Below are 20,677 nucleotides of genomic sequence, written 5' to 3' on the forward strand. Positions count from 1 at the left end.
AGACATTGACTAGTGCAAATACGATTACCATAGAACCGGACAAATAACCGTGGTAATTAGATACTCGAGAGACTAATGACAATGATCCTAGGTTCAATAACGAATCCGCGGGCAACGGGACGGTAGTCCTACGCACTCGCAAAAATCTAAGTCGGATTCTGTGTTAATATTCGCTGACCGTAAGGAGTTAATCCTTTTTTGTCGATGAGACTGCAAGAGAGAGAGAGACTTTCCGACCCGGTGATACCCCAGAGGAAAAATATGACGGGGTGTGTCTAAGGACACGAGATCATCGGATTCGTCGGGGACATCCTACGTTCGGAAAGTAAGGGAAATTGACGTTGCTGCTAATTGGCCAATCTCCATATCGGTAGTTAGAAAAGGATGCTAGCCGCCCTTGAGGGAGGGTTGCTAGTGGGAGACGTCGTTCGTGGAAAAATAGGTCTCTCCTGTCTTCCCGTAACTGGGACAAAGACTGTGTATCTGTTGAAGGATTTTAGGTAACTAGATATTAGTGTTTATGACGGTCCTCGGGCTAGCCGATCACGTACTGTGGAGACGCGTCGACATCTGGTAAACATCCTGCCCGGAGAATAGGATCTGCGTGTGGCGAGCTACGGGACAGAAACCGTTAGAATGTTTACTGCCATGTGCCGCTACAAATCTTTCTTTTAAGGAGAGCTATAGGATTACTTAATGCCTTTGTTAGATGGAGAGTTCGTCCCGTTGACCGTGTGACACCAATTACCTCTCAGAGAAAAGACATCGACTCCCGACTGTCGGACGCCAACGCCGCGACGCATCTTAGTCCCCATCAGAGATAAGGCCCCAACCCCGACTTTCGGACTCCTTGGAATCCACACCAAACCCCCCAACATCCCCAAGCCAGGGTGTATATAAGCCGAGACTTCACCCAGCCCGGGGAGTTCTCGTTCTAGTTGCTGTTCTTGTACAACACCCCTTTCTCTGTTCAACGTTATTCTACTGTAAGTGCCAAAGTCATAATAAAGTTCGATAAAAGAGAATTAATAGTTGGGCTACGACTCAGCTTTCTTTTCTCTCGCAACCCAAGTATCCATTTTACGTGACATTTTGGCGATCCGTGCCAGGATCCATCAACTTCAAGAAAACGAAATTACGCATTTCGGATGCGATCGACTGCAGATCAGCTCACTTTGCGTGAAAACGACTTCTACGGAAAGCGGACTACGGTCATCACCAAAACTGAAACTGGTCACGAAAAGAAGAATATTCAGGTAAAGAACTGGATTCTTTTAAATATTATCGTACTCGTCGCAATAGCTTCGCTAGTACAGACTCCAACAACAGTACAATAACCACTATGAGCAAAAAATCAGAAGACACATCTTCTGTTAGCCCTATGGCTACTGGTGTGGATCCAAGTATTCGGGCCATACTAGACGCTATGCAGAAGCAGAACGAAATCAAGTTAAGAAAACTGTTAAAGGAGACTATTAAAGCAGCTACTAGTCGGAGTTATCAGGGTAGTTTAGTTTCTAATAATTTGAACAAAAGCTTGGAGAAAACAGACGTTACTGTAGGAAATGAAGAAATGGTTTTGAAAGAATTTTCAAAAGAATTGCAGTCTAATGTAGAAAATTCTTATGAAAAGAAAGTATCAATTGACACCGCTTCACAGGATTATATTTTCATTAAAACAGACTTAATGTTTGATGTCAATAGCTCGACAGAATACCAGAAAGAGTCTGTGAAACGAAGGAAAGAAGATATTGCAGTATTGTATAATGATTTGTCACCATCTTCGTCACAAGATACTCAAAATTTACAAGAATGGTTTGACAAAAAAAGTAAAAGTTTAGGAGAAGCAGAAAAAGATCATAACAAGAAGGATAATATTTCAATGAGAAATATTTTGGACGGCGATACAAATAAAGAAAACCAAATTGAAACGAAGGAATTAGAAGCAGTTAGTAAATCAACTGCTGAAAATGATACAAAATCAATAGACAACGTTGAACAAAATATATCATTAGAATCCATACAAAAAGCAAGAGATAATGCTTACAATAATGAACATTTGCTTATAGAAGAAGACCAAATGATGACAGCGAAAAATGCGTGTGACACTACAGAATCAAAAACTTCAGCAGATCTTATGTCGAGAAATTTAGATGCTAATACACAAGAGAAGTCTTTAGAGAATAAAGATGACAAGAATCCATCTCCATCTATGTTAGATAGTAGTAAACGGAGCAGTCGTTATAATGTTGCTGCAAAGCCTGCTACTTCGCCAAAATTTGAAGAAATTGTTTATAATCAAACCAGACAATCAAACACAAATAAAATTTTGCGAAGCGCTTTAAAGACGAAATTAATCGAAGACAAGTCTGAAATAATTAATAAACAAAAGGCATCGGAAAATGTAGAAAATAAATTTGCCAAAGAAGAAAAAAGAGGTGTTAAACAAAAATCAATTTCAGATAGTGAAAACGAAACAACTGATACTCGTCAACGAAGGGAAGTTCTTTTAACGAACACAGCTAGTGATAGCGATAGGTATAAATCTGTAGAAAATGATAATGCAGCAACGGGTGTAATAGCAACTGATGAAGCGAAACATAGAGGCAGACCTAGGAGATCGGATAAAGTCGAAGTTAAAAAAGATGAAGATACAAGGAAGATCCTACAAAATGAGAAGGGTGGATTAGAAGAACAAAGAAAACTCGAAGAAGATACAAAAGAAGAAACTGCAGAGACAGAAGTCAATTCAAAAGGTATATTAAATAATAAGTGCGATTTACTTGATACCGAAAGAGCTATTGAAATTAATGATACGGTTCAAGATATTAAATTTACTGAAGGTAGAAGCCGCACTCAAAATGATATGGAAGATGTAGTAGAAGATTCACAAGAATTATCTAATAAAACTAAGTTATCAGAAATAAGGATTGCACTTAACAAAATTGAATATACAAAAACTATTTTACGGAATAAAAAGAATTCATTAGAGAGAGAAAGAGGAGTAAGGAAAAAGAAGAAAATGTACAGACAGAAATTATTTCAAAAAATATATCAGATGATAAATGTGATTTGCTTTAGAAAAAAAAAAATATTATCCACAAACTACATTAGGAATTTATCTATTTTAGTGAGGAGAAAGAGAAAGGATAGAAGAGTTGATCAATAGACTGTGGATTTTGAAGCGTTTATGAAAAACTTACAATTTTAATAAAATATTCAATGTAAAGTCTTTGTTATAATATTCAGATAGATAGATGAAAAAAAAACTGAATTTGCATAATTACTCATGGCTTATTGATCAATCATGCGACTCGTTCAGAGGTAACTCGAGTTATAAAGGCGACAATTTATTAAAAATGGTATATCTGACGTACGATGCATTTGCTCATGTTAAACTATTTAAATAAGTATAAAAATCACGCGAAAAAAAATCTACTGAGAATAATGTTGAACTAGTTAATAATAATAAATCATATAGTGAAACACAAACCTTAAATCAAGATTTTAAGTTCAAAAAAAAAAAAAAGAAGAAAGAAGTTGATAAAATGACAGCAACATGTAGCAGCAGGCGAGAGAAAATAAGCCAAATTTCTAAAAGAAGAAACGATGCTCAAGAACTCGAAATTTCTCGAGTGGATATGCTAAACAACGAATTTAATGAACAGTTGAAAGAACGTGAAACAGCAATAGAAGACTTACATCAAATGTTAAAGCATCAATCGGAAATTCATAAAGTTACCTTAAATGAAGCAAGTTTGAAAATAGGAGAACTCTCTGATAAAATTAAATGTTTTAAAGGAAAAGATAGCCAGATACCGAAACGTAATGAATTACTCGAAGAAGAACAGAATAAATGGAGAAATTTAGAAAAAATGATTACAGAAAAACTTGAAGAAGAAAAATCCCGTTAGGAAACAGCTGAAGACGAAGTGAGAAAGCTTTCCAAATATAACGAGCAACTTCTAAAAGATTATCAAGAAATCCATAAAAAAAAAAGAGAGAAAGGAAATACGCTGAGGTTGTTCATCATAATCACAGGTAAAGAATTAAACATGTACCTCAACTGAAAGATAAAATCAATCGACAGGATTTATATGCGAAGAACATAAGAACACAATATATAGAACAGCACAAGATGATCGAAAAATTGAGAGTAAAAGGAAAACGTGTGCATAATAAAGGTAAAGAGAACACATAATGTATCTTCACCAGGGGCGCATGATCCAAAATTAAATAATAAAATAAAAGGTTTTGTTACTGAAAAGTTAGAGAGATTTCATGACAACAAAAGCATTGCCTGTGCAGAGTGCAGTGTATCAATGTGCACTAAAAATGCAAGCAACGTGACGATTACTTTTAGAACACCACAAGCACCACGAAAACACAATCAAGACCAAACAAGATCAAGTTCAAAAGTGAAGTTACGTGAGCTTATTACTGCTAACGACCAAAAATTGAATTACGATCCCGAGCATCAACTCGCTGATCTTCAAGTAGAATGTTCCGACAAAAACAGGACGACACAAGATTTCGAGAAGCACATAGAGGACATGAAGGAGGAAGTGCAAAAATTAGAATTGCAACTCGACGAGTTACAAAAAAAAAACACACACACACACACGCACGTAAAAAGAGTTCAATCTTTTGGAATACAAATTGAAGAACTAACAATAAAATTAGAAGAAATAACATAAGTCACAAATATGAAGTTGACTTGCTGGAACAAAAAAAAAAGGCCAAACTTAATTCATGTGTTAGTAATTCAATGGAGGAACGTGAAGCTGGAGCTAAAGATGCAAAAGAGATAAAATGTAGTTCTTGAACCACAAGGACAAATAATCTGCCCTTCAATATGAACTAGACGAACTAAAGGGTGAATATGAAAAAGTGGGTGATTTTGGATATAAATATGAAGAAGAAACTAATAAATTGAAACTGGATTTTGAAAAATAAGAAAAATGATCCTTGTCAATGAAAATAAATTTGAAATATTGCGTAGGGTAGAAATTGAGGGTAAAGTAAAAGATATGAACGAACAAAATAATTTTCTTAGAAAAGAACTGGAAAACGTCCAAAAACTTTCCAAAGATGTTAATAATCGCTTACTCGAGGCGAACCAAGAATTAAAAGATTCACATAGAAAACACACTCTTATTTGAAAATTGAAAAAAAAGAAAAAAAAACATCAGGAAGAATTAGGTGATATAATAAAACTTCATGATGAAGAAAAATATAAACTGATACAGCATTGGTGTTCTGTAGAATGTCAAACTGCCATAAAGGGTTACATTGATGGAAAAGTGCAGTAAATATTTAAATAACAATCCATGACTTCTTAAGTAATTGTAACAATCTTGATGTTTTACTATGGAACAACTAGATGAAGTGCACAGTGACATTAATAAAGTAGAATCATCGATAAAAGTAGATGTATCTTCTTCATTAATATCAGAATCAACGACTGATATTATAAAGAATGCGCATGATATTCCAGATGATCAAAAAAAAAAAAAAAAGTCACAGGAATGTACAGATAATACAATTCAAGATGGTTTAGTAGTAAATAAATGTGATGTAACAGATTTAAATAAAAACAAAAAAAAATTTTTTAAATAAGGAAAGTAGTGAGACAGAGAGCATAAAGAACGCTGCGATTAATGAAGTAGAACAAAAAATAATAAATAAGGACCCACAAATTGATGATCAATATAAAAAAGAAAAAAGATGAGAAATTTCAAGAAGAGCAAGCAGAGAATACAACTGAGATTGGAGATCATTCAAGATATGCAGGTGACACATCTTTAGATAAAGAAAGTACGAACGATGTTGAAATATTTAATACAAATGAGGGTGAACAAAACATTGAGAAACACAACGTTTGTACAGTGTTAAATATAGATACAGTTAGTGTTACTAATGCTCAGTGTCAAGCATTAATTAAAACACTTGGTGAAACTTTTGATGATAAAGCCCAAACATTGCATCTCACGGATACAGACACAGATTTGTCTAAACTAGTTGATAGTAGTTCAGAAGTAATGGTACTGACTGTAGAAACTATTATATATTAATGATATGAATGAAAGTACAGAAGAAAATATTGTTTTAACTGTACATGAAAAGGATGCTGTTGTAAATTCCAATGAAGAAAAAAAAATGTTTCTGCAGAACAAAGACGAATGAAGAACGCTGAAATTGTAAATGAAGAATTTAATTCGATAGGTTAAGCACGAGAAAGTGATGGAACAATTATAGAAGTAATTTCAACAGAAATTGTGGCTCAAGAAGTTTCTGAAAATTGTAGCCAGAAATACAATTATGACATATTAAATCATACAAAGACAAGAAACGATTCTATAACTCCTATTACCTCAGGAGTAATTAGTGATCTAGAAACTGCAGATGACATTGATATTAAAGAAAAGAATAACAAGAAACAACAAATGGAAATGGCAAGATTGATCTTTTGATAGTTCACATAAAATTAATGTAGAAAAGAAAATTATTCATAATAAAATTGTCGTACTTATACATGTTGCTAATACAGAAGGAAGGAATAAATCTATAAGTGAAGCAGATAAAGTGCGCATAACTAACAAAAGAAGTGTCATTCAGGATATCTTTGATGATTGGGGCATTGAAAATGCAGATGACAGTCAGTCGGTATCTAAAGCTCCAGATACTGTGGAAATTGAATTGAAAAGTTTACTAAATGACACAAAAACACGAACTATAGAGGAAAGCACAGTTGTACTGGTTGACGAAGAAATTACATGCATGGAAAAAGAACCAGTTGTAGATGCTGAAAAGGTTTTAGAAGTTGCTAGACAAAACAAAGAAATGCAAGTATCAAAGGAACAACTGGATAACAATCAAACTATAAAGAAACAACAAGATAGTATAAAACCATTACTCAAAGACCACTAACTCATTCTATATCACAGGCTGTTAGAAAGTCTACAAAAGATTCAACACGTGATACTGCGGCATTTCGTCAAACTTAGCAAATTATCCCTATTAATCGTAGTCGAAATTTAACCAGCCAACAACCTTCACAGGTTGAAATAGCAAAAGCATATACCACGACGAAGAAGAACAAGTACAAGTCGAGCCAGTCAGAGTCCAATTCCATCGCTCCATACTGAGGAAACACTAAGATTTTGGAGGACCAAAATCAATCTAAAGAGGGGGGTATGTGACATCAATCACATCTCAACCTACATCAGTGATAATACATCGACACCCGACCTTCGGACACTTTTGGACACATCACCACCTTATCATCATAGCATACACCAAGACTGTGAGGCACCTTAGTCCACATCAGAGATAGGATATGGACCCCCGACCTTTGGACACTTTTGGATACATCACCACCTTATCATCATAGCATACACCAAGGCTGTGATGCACCAAAGTCCACATCAGAGATAGGATATGGACCCCCGACCTTCGGACACTTTTCTACATCATAACCTACACCTATCCCCTCAACATCCTAAAACCAAAACGTATATAAACCGAGACTTCACCCAGCTCGGGCAGTTCTTGTTCCTCTTCTAGTTGCTGTACTCATACAACCCCTATTCTCCGGTTCGGTGTTATTTTGTAAGTGTTTATAATAAAGTTTTATAAAGGAAAATAAGTAGTTGGGTTACGACTCAGCCTTCTTACTACCACCCAAGTACCAACTTTACGTGACAGGAGCCGCCTCGGACCTAAGACTGATAATATAGGACTTGGGTTAAGTAGTAGAAAGGTAGTCGCGATACACTGTGTGGTTTTTAATAGTTCTTACACACGGTGTGTACGCGAACCTTTCCCACCAAACTAGATTAAGAGTGGGGCCGCTCCACTGGGATACGTCGCAAGAGAGGGTAGGAGATCCGACCGGCCTTGGATACAGTATCCGGCCGTGGGAGGGAGGAATCCGTCTTCAATGTCTCTGCCATGTACATAGCTTTGTTTCCCCCTCCTTCCATTGTATCTAAGGCATGAGCCTGCTAGGTAAGCCTTACTGATGAGTCCACTAGCAGGCTCTGGACGAAACACACTTTTTTTCTTCTTTTTCTCCGTCTTCCTTCATATATCCGTGATAATTGTAGCCTGCTGGCTGTAGATGTCGCTTGCCGGGGTGTAGTACTGCTGTATTTCCTTCTTATTTAGATGTCGTGGAAGAAAAATCGGACTTTGGAAGAGTACGAGGCGTCGGGATTTGAACCCGGGATCCGAACGTTTGTACTCTATGGCGCTAACCACTGCGCCGCCGTCGTCCGACACTAGTTGGTTTCGAGTGGTGAGATTTGCGTTCTCGTGTGCCGCCACGAGAGGAAATCTCAGTGTGGGTGTGCTTTCTGAACGAAGAACGCGGATTCGTTGTTCACACTTTTCGTTAGGAAAGTGAGGGTGCCCATTGATTATAGCCAACGTTAATGAATGAAGATAGGAGGAGGAAGCCTCCTACCAACGTGGCTCGTGGGTGACATTGTTTATTGGAAAAATAACTACCCGCTTTCTCCGTTATTTGTAAGAGTGCGCAATAAACCTAAGCATTGTTCTAAGGACCATCCATAAACCGAAAACACTTACAGGGTTAGAGATTCCTTCAAGCTATTAAGATTACGTCAAAGGATTCAGTTTATAGGATATAGTATGTAGTAGATCAGTATATAGTATAAAGTTTCAGACGGCGCACGGACCATCGTACGCGCCGTAACAGAGAGAGTTATAAGAATATACATAAAATGTAATTAAACATCGCAAAAGTAACTTAATTAGAAATGACTAGAATGTATGATGTATAATATAATGAATTCAAATTGTCTAAAAAATATTACAAGTTTATAGAGATTTTACTATAAAATGTTTTTAACAGAAGCTGATACAGTTATATAGCATTTTCAAGCATTTACGAACATTAATGTACGAATTTGAAATTAGCAATATTGAAGCGCGGTACTCGGAAAGACGAATGTACATGGATAATTGTATGCACTAATCAACGATACGGTTATAATTGCATGCTTGATAGAAAAATATCATCGTAAAATTGATATGATTTCATGGAAACGCGTCTAACTTGGTATCTCGAAAGTATCTTAAGCAAACTAATTAGCGTGCCTGTTATGTCTTTTAAAATGTAAATTAACATGTAACAAAGAAACCTTCATCAATTTGATTCGCTTCAAACTGCGCAAATAAGTAGTATAAATAATATTTGTGATAGATTTGGCATCAATTCCATGTTTCCTTTAATATTTGCCTTTAGAAAGTTCAATTCGTTTCACGATTATACAAATTACTAAAAAAATGTCTATATTAGTAATTTATTTATTTTGCATTAATCGTGACATGTTAGTTGCATTATGTTATATGTAAACTACCACAGAGGAAAAATGATAATCTTTCAGTTATTAGTTTTCTGATTTTAATGTCATTTTATGAGTACTTTAACACGAGGTACTTGTAAATGAAAACAACCAATTAGGTCTAAAAACATAAGCCTGTTACCAAGACTCTTATTAAATTGAACAAGCTTTTCAAAAATCGAACGTGTATATTAACGCGAACTTATTATTTGACTGATTTGACTGATTTGACTGACATCCGAAATTGGTGAGATCATATGAAATTTTGCTTTTCGCGGTTCGGTGTATAAGAACGCGTCACCGATTGCTCAACTTTCGATATAAAAAGCGGATCAAGTCTACCGGATTATCCTACAGACACGCATTAATTCGTAAGAGTTAGTCATCATCTGGATAATAATTATCTGAAGAAACTTTCAACGTGAAAATATAAAATTTTCATTGATTACATATTGCGTTCGCCATAATTGAAAAAATGGTAAACCTTCGATCTCATCTTTCTAATACACATTTTCTTTACCTCGTGATAAATAAATTCTTGGAAATTTAGGAAAATTTTCAGTGATCATTTTAAGGAATTTGACAAATTTCCAACGAGACTATGTGACACCGTTAGGTAAAAGTGATTCAAATGTAGTAGCGATATTAAACGAGAAATCTATAAAGGTGTCATTAGAAATTCTAAGAATGTCTCTGCATCTTTCTCTTAGGTATCACGCCAATAGTTTTCATTACCGTGATGTAATATTTATCATGCTTATTTTGTACGTAAAACGAATCGTTGGAATATTCCCGAAGCTAACGAAGCATTTCCCAAAAGTTAAACCGAAGAAATTAACGCGAATAGTTAAGTGAAATTTTTCCATTAACTTGCTGACCAACCGGCAAATAAAAAATCATAAAAATTGTTTCAATGTGTTGAGGTCACGCATAACTTCTTTTTTCATTGACGATTACCAAACAGGTAAAATTTCGAAATTGTACGAAGGCCACGTGACCAGATCGTATTGGAATTTGAAGTGCATGGAAAAAGACAACTCGAAGTACAAACCTTGAGCTGTACTACTCGAAGTACAAACGTGAACTAATGGATGCAGAAAAGCAATTAACGCCAAACATCCGAACAGCATCTTGGAGCCCGTCATTGTTCTGAAATAAAAGAAGTGACGAATTAAAAAGACGCAGGACTAATAATAATAAAGGAAACTTAGTTCGTATTATAAATTGAATTTACATCAGAAAAGAAGCACGATCAAGCGAAACAGATCGTAGAAATGACAAATATCATCGATATACGTTTCAGTGTAATTTCACTTTTGAAAATTATTTAGTTTAATACGATCGTATTCATCGCTCTGAAACTTTCATTGTGCTGCAATTTGTGCTGCGTCTTTTTAATTTCTCTATCTTTCTGTGTTTTCGGAAAAATTACTTGAAAGATTAAGAATTGCTTGCCTTATTTTATTTTCGATTAGTTAGGATTTGATTATTCCAGGTAAGCTTTATTATTTATAACAGGTTTTATCACTTGTTTATTATTTAGGAGTTTGTTATTTTAGGATTAGTACCTTTTAGGATTTCTTATCCTTCGAGTTTCTGTTTCAGATATCTAGGTCTATTTCAAGATGTTTTATTACATTAGGATTATTTATTCGATTAAGATAATTTAAGAGTTTCACAATGTACAAAGAAATAATCGCGTGAAATTTAGATTTATGCTTTAAACGTATTAAACACGCGGTAATTTCAATGTCTATAGCCTCGAACGTGTTCTGATTAGTTGTGTCATTGTTTGTGACATTGAAATCACAAAAATCCATTGCAAGTGTGCTGTCATGCAATGTGGATGTAATTGGGTTTTTTGGGTATTTCCTGTATCGTCTGATTTGTACAGTACTATTTTAACGCAAGGACAGGAAAGCTATTATATATTTCCCGTCCATTATTTGAATTGTTGTGAAGTGTAACGAATTATATTCGATTCGAGGAGATGTTAATGAATTACCCATTTCATATGTCATTACATGGAAATAAAAATCATTGCAAAAATAATTGATCTAATGACAACGGAATTTCCAATATTTTTTTGTTTCGTCACGTCTTTTTCATAATATATCTTTTATAGGTACGTGATTTATTAATCGTTCGAATGGAAATAATTATTCGTATAATATTCAAATGATTCTAGCCATAAAATAAATTAAAACGATACCTGTCAATGATATGCAATCTGCGTATGACGTCAACCTCGATCTATGCTTATACAAGAAATTTTATCAATCAATGACTAGATATACAATAATCAAATATTATAAAATTTCCTGAAAACCTTTAGGTGTTAATATTAAGGTGTTAATATCTTTAATATTTGCAAGTTATTGTTTAGCGCTAATTAGTTAGAATGTAACAAGTGGTGTACCAGAATTGAGATAATTAAGCCACACGAACAATCTTATTTAGATCTTTTTAATTTTTTAATTCTCTTTTGCTCTAATACTTCGTAAAATTAATCTTCATTAGCTACTACACTTCATAGAATAACAAGAGATAATTTTTCTTATATAACGTTTCATTCATAAAATCTATCATTAAAGTATATCTTCATAAAAATATCATTCCATACTAACGGTATATTTGGTGTCATACGAGATAACAGTTACCAGTGATGACATATGTAACTTTATAAAGATATCTCGTTTTATTATATATTAAAAGAATGTACTCATTGCTGCTATATTTCAGATGAAAAAAAGGAGGCAATGATTTTACAGTAAAATCGTTCGTTTACAACTGATTCATTTACATTTCATGATAATACTGTGCATTCTGAATATGCTATGATTTGGTTTAAAATAATAAATAGTCCATTCTTGCATACTATTGCTCCAGCTTTACTTGTATTTTCGATATTGGTATAAATAGAAAGACAATTAATGTCGTTCGAGTCTATTTTCGGATCATTTATATTACGTTTAATCCATATAGTTATTATATGAGACATAGTATCGTAAAATTTGAAAGAATAAAACGTTCGTACAGGAAGTACATTTTATAAGAACTCCAACAAATCTGCGTGTGCACCTAAAATACAAACTGATAGTGATTGTTCATAAGTTTATATACATTATCTAATGTCAATCGAAGGTATCAATTCTTTTTCTCCATAAGAGTACTTTTTCATTTATGTGTTCAAAAATACATGTGTTCAACCGTGAAGCATATGTCACCTACAACGAAAAAGAGTTTTCCTATACTTAATATTTCCTTTATATACCTATGAAAGTCTATTCTTCGCGTAGTATGAAATTATGAATAAATCTGGAATATTGTTCAATCTGAAAAGAAAAATAACTTATTGACATCATTCATTGATACGAGATTCAGAATGTTTGTTTTGTCTTGCAGAGAAAGAAGGCAGCCCTTTCTTTTAATGTGAAATAGAAAGCGAAAATTTGAAAACAGATTTTTTGGAAATTTACTTGCAAATATCGTTTTCAATATCGTGATTTTCTTCCCAATGGTACTGTACTTTCAAATTTTCCAGTATCCCTCTAAAAACAAAAAGTCGAACCTCGTTATCATTAACATAGGCATTACAAGGAAGAGAAGTATTAGAAAGCAGCTCCTTTTTATTATGGATTTCTTTATAATCATGTAAATAAGAAATTCCGGAAATTTTTTCCTCAAGAATTTAATTCTTGTGTTTTGATTGATAATTATTACACTGCATACTAACTTTTCGCATACTGTTCGCGTCTAACAATTTCCTAATAATAACTACTTCAAAATTACATATGTTCTTGCACGAATTCAAAAGTACGTATGATACAATTACAATTGATTCTAAAATAATAATTATTTGAAGATATTAAGATACTAATTAAACGTTTCACTATATTTCAAAATCTGGAACAACAAATTTTTATTTATAAAAAATGAAACTGTCTTTATATATTCTTTGTCATGATGCTATTTCTTATTACCATGTCGACATTTTTTAAAATTCATTTTGTTATCTCTACGCAATATGAAAATTCATATACTGCTTAATATTTTTTACATATTATCCATCCACCGCATGATATCTCCTGAAAAATCAAAATATTAATGTTATATTATTACAATGCTTCTTAAATTTCAATTTTTGACAAATTTGAAATCCAATATATTTTGCACAATTATTATTTATCAAAAAATTCTAAGTTAGTAACTTTCTTTTCAAATGGCAAATAACATGTACATTGACTTACCTGTAAGGTTTTGTTCCTAATCATAATTTCCTCTTATAGAACATCGTTATTGTTCTCATAATTACTACCAGTGTCATAGATATTGTAGTGGCTACAACTGAATTAATAGAAAATGATAAATAACTGTGTATAACACTAACACATAACTGTGTATAACAATGACACATAACTTTTACTTACATATCAGTCGATAAGGGATTACTGTGATATCCTGTTGATGTTTCTTAAGGCACTTGATTAGGTGCGATACGGTATCATTCCTTATGGTATATTGTAGATAAGTATTTTAGAAAATAACAAGAATAAATCTAAATTATTCAGAGGTTCGGGTTTCGGCTTAGACATAAATACAGGACCATTTGCAAAGAAGAAAGGGTGCGTTTCTACAGCCTCGTTATAGTAACCATGAATACCAATCTCTGAATTATTGGTTACTAAACATAAATATCCTATAAAATTTAATATATTTCTTTAATTTTTAATACATACATGAGATAGTAGTTCTAAATTATGAATCATCCTACCTGTGATATTACACTTTTCCTTATAATATCATCACTCAAGTGAACAACATTAAGATCATGTAAACCATGTCATCCTATCTTACTGTGAAGATACTTAGTTATGTTATCAAACATTACAAAAATATCATCAAATTCAAGTCCTTTTATTCACATCACATGGCCACGGCGATCTGGTTCTTCGTTATATAATGTTCTAAAATTTGTCGAATATATAGGATGTACAAACCGTGATATCAAGGTATCAGTTCTTCCTTCCCAAGGGACAGTTTCATTAAAATTCTGATAGAATTAAAAATTAATTATTAATATTCTAACAATCATATATGTTAAATACATTATAGTCAACGATATATACCTGAGCGAATGTAGGGGTGATTCCTTGATAATTATAAATGTCATCAGCCCACATCATTGTGCCACTTCTTTGTACTCCAGCCTCTAGATTAACAGCCTAAACAAACATACAAAATTTTATAGAAGCTGTACAAAATATAGTATATACGCGCAATATTGAAGCGTTCAAGGGGATATAAAGGTAATGTACATCACATACACTTGTACTCTCATGCAACAAAATACAATTAGATTTAATAGTATAAGCTCTTTTATTCATCATAATAGATTGGAAATTTAAGTGTCTTACGAGGGTGAGTAAAAAGTTACCCCCTCTGTCGGTGTAGAATTTATTTTAAGCAATTGTCAAAAAAGACATACATCATTTTTTGACGTAATCACTCAATTTCTGTATACACTTTGTCCATTTGCTGAAGGATCTTCGTATTTTCTCATTAAAAAATGTTTTGGGCTGAGCTGCGAACCACGAATGCATCGTCGTCTTCACCTTTTCATCAGCTTTTTCGGCATCCATCTCGCACAAACTTTTTAAAACCCAAATCTGTCGTGCACTATTGCATAAGCAGAGCCGTGGCTGATTTGCAAATGATTTGCCACATTATCCAGTGTCACTCGTCTATTCCATAGAGCATAAGTTCATGAGCACGTTCAATGTTGTCATCGTGGATGTGGACGGGCGTCCAGCTGTTTTTTCATAACACTTGTGCGATCTTCTTTGAACTTTTGTGCCCATTCAAACACACTTCGTGACAAAACACTTTCTCCATAATGTGCATTAAATCTTTGATAAATATAGGCATCAAACATAACCTCCGACCACAAGAAACGAATCACAGCATCCTGCACTGTTTTCCTGCAAATCACCATTGCAAAGCGCCATTACTCGCGCAACGGTCACAAACGAATTGACGTAACACAATGAAACCTACGCAGCAGCACTGAACAGATATTGACGTCATACGAAGAGTGCAGATGGATCAATACGGTCGACAGAAGTTTTAACTATCTGGAGTGCGGATAAATTTTTACCGAGAGTCGTATAGGAATCTATAATCTGTAAGTACACCTTTGGCTGAATGGAAATTTCTCTTACATATAGTCAAAAATGCAGAAACAGTGTATTGAATTGGAAAGTGATAAAAAATAAGTGAAGTTTCGAGGTTGCATGTGATTGCATGAGTACACAGGATGTTTTTAGCGAATAAAAAATAATTTTGAAAGACACGAGACTTATCTTGTATTTCATGTACTCTCTGTGTCCGAATTTCCAGAAGCTCTCTATCTTATGAAGTGTTTTAGATTAGCCGGAAAATTTTGTATGTACATACAAGAAGTATACGATCTAAGTGGAATATTCCATTATTCTCTTGATACAACAGAAACGAAATTTACAGAACTTCTCAGAAAGTTGGTTTATTATTACCAAATTAATAGAATTAATATACGTTTATCATCTTTACATACCTAAGTCGTGGAGGTTTATCGTGCGTAAAAAATTAGTGTCGTTTCAAAGTTACATTTCGTACATTTTAAGCCTATAATTTGTAACGTACAAAACAATGTAAATTTGAGCTGTTTCTTATCTCCACAACAAGAAAATCCAACTTTACGTTTTTTACACAATAATGTTTATGGAACAGTAATATCATATTATTGCATCGCTTGGAGAATGAAGTCAAGGTACGATGTGACCCTAGTGTAATCGCTGGGATACCCAGCTGTGTCGCACTTATAAGCATAAGACACAATACCTATTAAATACGAGGTTCATTCATGTTGTATCAGCAGTGGTCCGCCGCGGTCAGCCTGAAAGGATCGTTAAATTTTTAATCAAAGATACTGAAATATATCGATCGAATTGTATTGAAATTATACTTATATACAGTAATAATCTTCTATTGATTTGTGTATTGAAATACTCCAATTTATAATGTACATGTTATATGTATTTTGAGCAAAACTAAGATTAGAAGGAAATTAGATTAAATACCATAACGAGGTGTGAGAAGTGGGCAAAACTATTGAATTGTGTTTATCTATTATTTTTAATGTTTAAGACGTCGATTTGATGTTAATTCGAATTGACGTGTCTTCAGATACCGTATAGTTTGTAGTAACTCTGTAACTTAATTACCGTACAAGAATCCTCTCACCCTGAGCATGTTCGGCGCATATTATACCGTCAGTGATATCAGGTGCATTAGGAAATTTGGAATAAGCTATTTTGCATTCGGCGTTCTTAATCACTGGCATTTGTACTTCCATTAATGCATTACGTCGTGGTCGTCCTACGAAGAAAATAAGAAAGATATTTAAGACTGGAACTGTTTAATTTTATTATAAAATTGATATCACTTACTATACCTTAATGCTCCCTATCCAGCAACAAGGGGGTTATAGCCGACGAAGTTGTTCTTTCGTAGGGGCTCTTCCGTACAAATGGGATATACGTACCCTGAAAAATAAAAAAATAAATGAAAATGCAGGAAACGAATGACCAAAAGTATGAGAAAGAATTGTACACGCTTTATGACACAATATATGTGTACAGTAAGAAATTTCAGGATATGATACTTCAGTAATACTCAATAGCATATATATATATATATATATATTTGAGGACTTACTCGAAAATGGCACCTCCTCCACCAATCTAAGAATGGCAATATTATGATTGTGTATGTTTTCTATTCCACCCATATGTGCACAATGTGCTGCGGTCAAAACATGCCTAGCCGATATCAGGGACCCTCCGCACTTCCATAGTGGTTTGTCTGGGTTTCTGGGATTACAAAAACCTAATGCAGCGATCCATGGCCAAGCGCCTAAAATGCAATAGTCATAGTTGTGAATATACATAATTTTTTCTCACATAACGAGTAACAACGATTATTACCTATTTGATATTCGATCATACAGCAGACGATAAGTACATACGTACAAATACTCTGAAATAGAGATTTGATAAAGACAGAAATTAAATTTTTATTCCAGTGGAATACAAATTATTAAATGATTCTATATAATTTCTATTTGTACTATACTGAACTATAAAGTTCAAACGTGTAATTTCTGCCCTAACAGTTTTTGATCTCTATCCATATTATTACTCCTATATCAATTTTTTATTTCAAGCAAAAAGATACTCTTCCTAACATGAAGTAAAAGAAAGAAATAATTCAAGTTAATAAGTAAAGTTACTACCGATAAAATCATAGCATTATTATTTAGTCTAATTGAAATGTACATTGATGTGCTGTTTAATGCCTTTAAAGTTCATTATTTGCAGTAAATGGCTTATTATTAATCGGAAAGAAAGACATAAAACGTACCAAGTTCATCGACCACCCTGGTATGAGAGACGTTGCTAAAACCACGGTATGGTGGTCGCAAAGCCTTATACTTATACACAGTTTTTATTAAAATTTCTCTCTTCTCTTTGTTTGGATCGTTCGGACAGCAAACGATCGTAACATTGCCCTGGTATCTGCACACTGATCGTCTATAAAAATCGGTGGCTGTACGGTACTGTATCTGCCATATTTCTTGCAGAGGTTTACATTTTCTGTAGTCAAGGCACCTGCCTTCTTGATTGTCCGGTGTGGTACATTCTGGATCAAACAATTTTAAAACATTTATGCAGTTCAAAGATGCGTAAGAAAGCGACACCGATTACTCAACTTTCGAAGTAAAAAGCCGATCAAGTCCACCGGATTGCCCTACAGACACGTATTAATCCGTAAGAGTTAGTCATCATGTTGATAATAATTATCTAAAGAAACTTTTCACGTGAAAATATAAAATTTTAATTGATTAGATATTGTGTTAGCCATACTTAAGAAAGAAAATGAAAATGAATGAAATGAAAGAAAAGGACTACCTTCAACCTCATTTTTTAAATAAACACTTTGTCAGTTTTGCGGTAAATAAATTCTGAGGAATTCAGGACAGTTTTTAGTGAATCATTTTGTTTCGACCGTTCGCGGAGAGACGCGATCGCGAGATAGCACGTCAACGAGAGTTGTAAGTTCCCGTTACGATTAAATAATCGACGCCACGAACTGATCGATCCCCTTATTTCGATTATGATAATAAGGGTAGTTCAATGAAATTCCACAGAATTAACACAAATAAATTAATGTTTATTTCAACAACTTATTAACTAGAAAGATATAAAAGGAACAAAAAAAATGTAACTGCGTTTTGGTTGATAAGTAATGCGCGACATACCACATGTGTTGACGGTTCGACTTCTCGAAAAGTTCTGAACGCCTTTCGATTTTTTTCGTTTTTTCTGGAAGGCGACCCCCACTACGTTCGGATCACGCCACATTCTTTTACTGCGAGGTAAAATACGGGCCACGAGTCGACGTTTCTGGAAGTCGCCCTGCTTAATGAACCACGCGCTTGCCACTACAATGTTTGTTTGCCGGGCAGACGCGACGATCCGTCTGCGACATTATAGTGCCGCGATCGATAGTTAAGAATATGACCTATGGTAAGCCGCATGGCGTAACATTCTCAACCTAACCCCGTTGAGAGGGTACCGATCAAACTAGGGAGGTGTGGTTGAAGTTCCCATCTTATTTCGTCTCGGTGGCTAGTTGTTCGGGTTTCTCGAGATCGGGTTGAATTGGCAGTGGGACAAGCCGTTTGACGCCCCGATCCAAAATGCTCTTTGCCGTCTGAACTGTAGCTGTCCGGATGACACCATCGGCGCCTGGATGAACCTTGATAACTCGGCCCAGAGGCCAATGCATGGAGGGAACGTTGTCCTCTCTGAGGATGACGATTGTGCCCTTTTGGATGCCGTGTCCACCCTTGCTCCATTTATTGCGGTTGGTTAGCTCGTTCAAATACTCCTTATGCCAGCGGTTCCAAAAATGTTGTTTAAGCGGTTGGATATGCTGCCATTTGGAGAGTCGGTTCGATGGAATGTCTCTGAAATCTCGATCACGTAAGCACATTAATGAATCGCCAATGAGGAAATGTCCGGGAGTGAGGGCTAGGAGATCATTTGGATCGGTGGAGATAGGAGTTAGCGGGCGGGAATTGAGGACTGCTTCTATTTCTATGATAAGAGTATTACGGTGTTAAGCTCATATGTTTCTGTTTCTCCACTCGCGCTGAGCCATAATATCCTTTGATATTTCCGATCCTCTGGTCGTACGAGGAATTGCCGATACATTTTCTCGATGTCGCCAGTGAGTACGTACTGATGAGCGCGGAATCTAATTAATATACAAAATAAATTGTGAGTTGATTCGAGAATATAGGATTTCCCCATTTTCATGATTATCGTGATTTTTGTATAAATATATTTTTTAAGATACTAATAATTAGGTAGTTATAAATTAGTATTATCAATTATTTTGCATTTATAATTCCGCCTCTAGTATAAGTGTTAATTGAAAACTAACTTTATGTTTCAAAAAGTACTAGCAAAGTCGTTGAGTAACAAGCCACTGATGCTAACACAAATAGCATTGTCGTAATTAAATATTTCTAAATATTCATTTTTCATTTTGAACCTGTAGAAACAATTTATTATATATACTATTAGCTAAGTAATTGCATATTTAATTAAGTCGAAATATAAAACTTAGTTATTTTGATAATTTAGAAAATAAAAAAACTGACAAACATTTCAATTTAATTTATGGTTGGAACAAAAGACAGTTATTTTTCATTAATTGAAATATTGCAATGCAGAGTACTTTCCAAAATACGCCGAGAGTATTCCTGATGATGAAACGAGCGTTGCTTCATCGAACGCAGCTAAAGAAAAAAACATCTATGTAGTTGGTGGTACGATGCCTGAAATAGAGGGCGATAAATTGTACAATACCTGTACTATTTGGGGTCCCGATGGAACGTTGATAGCAAAACACCGAAAGGTAAGTAATATATTCCTTTATGGCTTTGAATTTGAAAATATTGGGGTGAAGAAAGTGACTCTATCTAGGAATAATTTAGGACTATACATATGTACATACGTATACTATAACCAATTCTATAATTTACGGTTTATAAAATACGTTATGATACGGGAAACGCCCATTTTTGTTGTAATGTGTTTGTTTTTGTATAAATTTTTCACATACTTAAAATATTATTATACTTATTTTTTCTCCTTTTTAAACATTATTAAATGATAAGATTTTTTAATAAAAGAAAG

The 20,677-nt window shown here is 34.3% G+C and overlaps 1 pseudogene; it reads right to left on the bottom strand.

The window, feature by feature from the left end:
* Positions 1-16,149: 16,149 nt before the first annotated feature.
* Positions 16,150-18,125, bottom strand: LOC117215227 (annotated as a pseudogene).
* Between the last annotated feature and the right edge of the window lie 2,552 nt (positions 18,126-20,677).

Source organism: Bombus bifarius, unplaced genomic scaffold, assembly GCF_011952205.1.
Source record: "Bombus bifarius isolate JDL3187 unplaced genomic scaffold, Bbif_JDL3187 scf7180000009455_frag, whole genome shotgun sequence".
Lineage (NCBI taxonomy): Eukaryota > Metazoa > Arthropoda > Insecta > Hymenoptera > Apidae > Bombus > Bombus bifarius.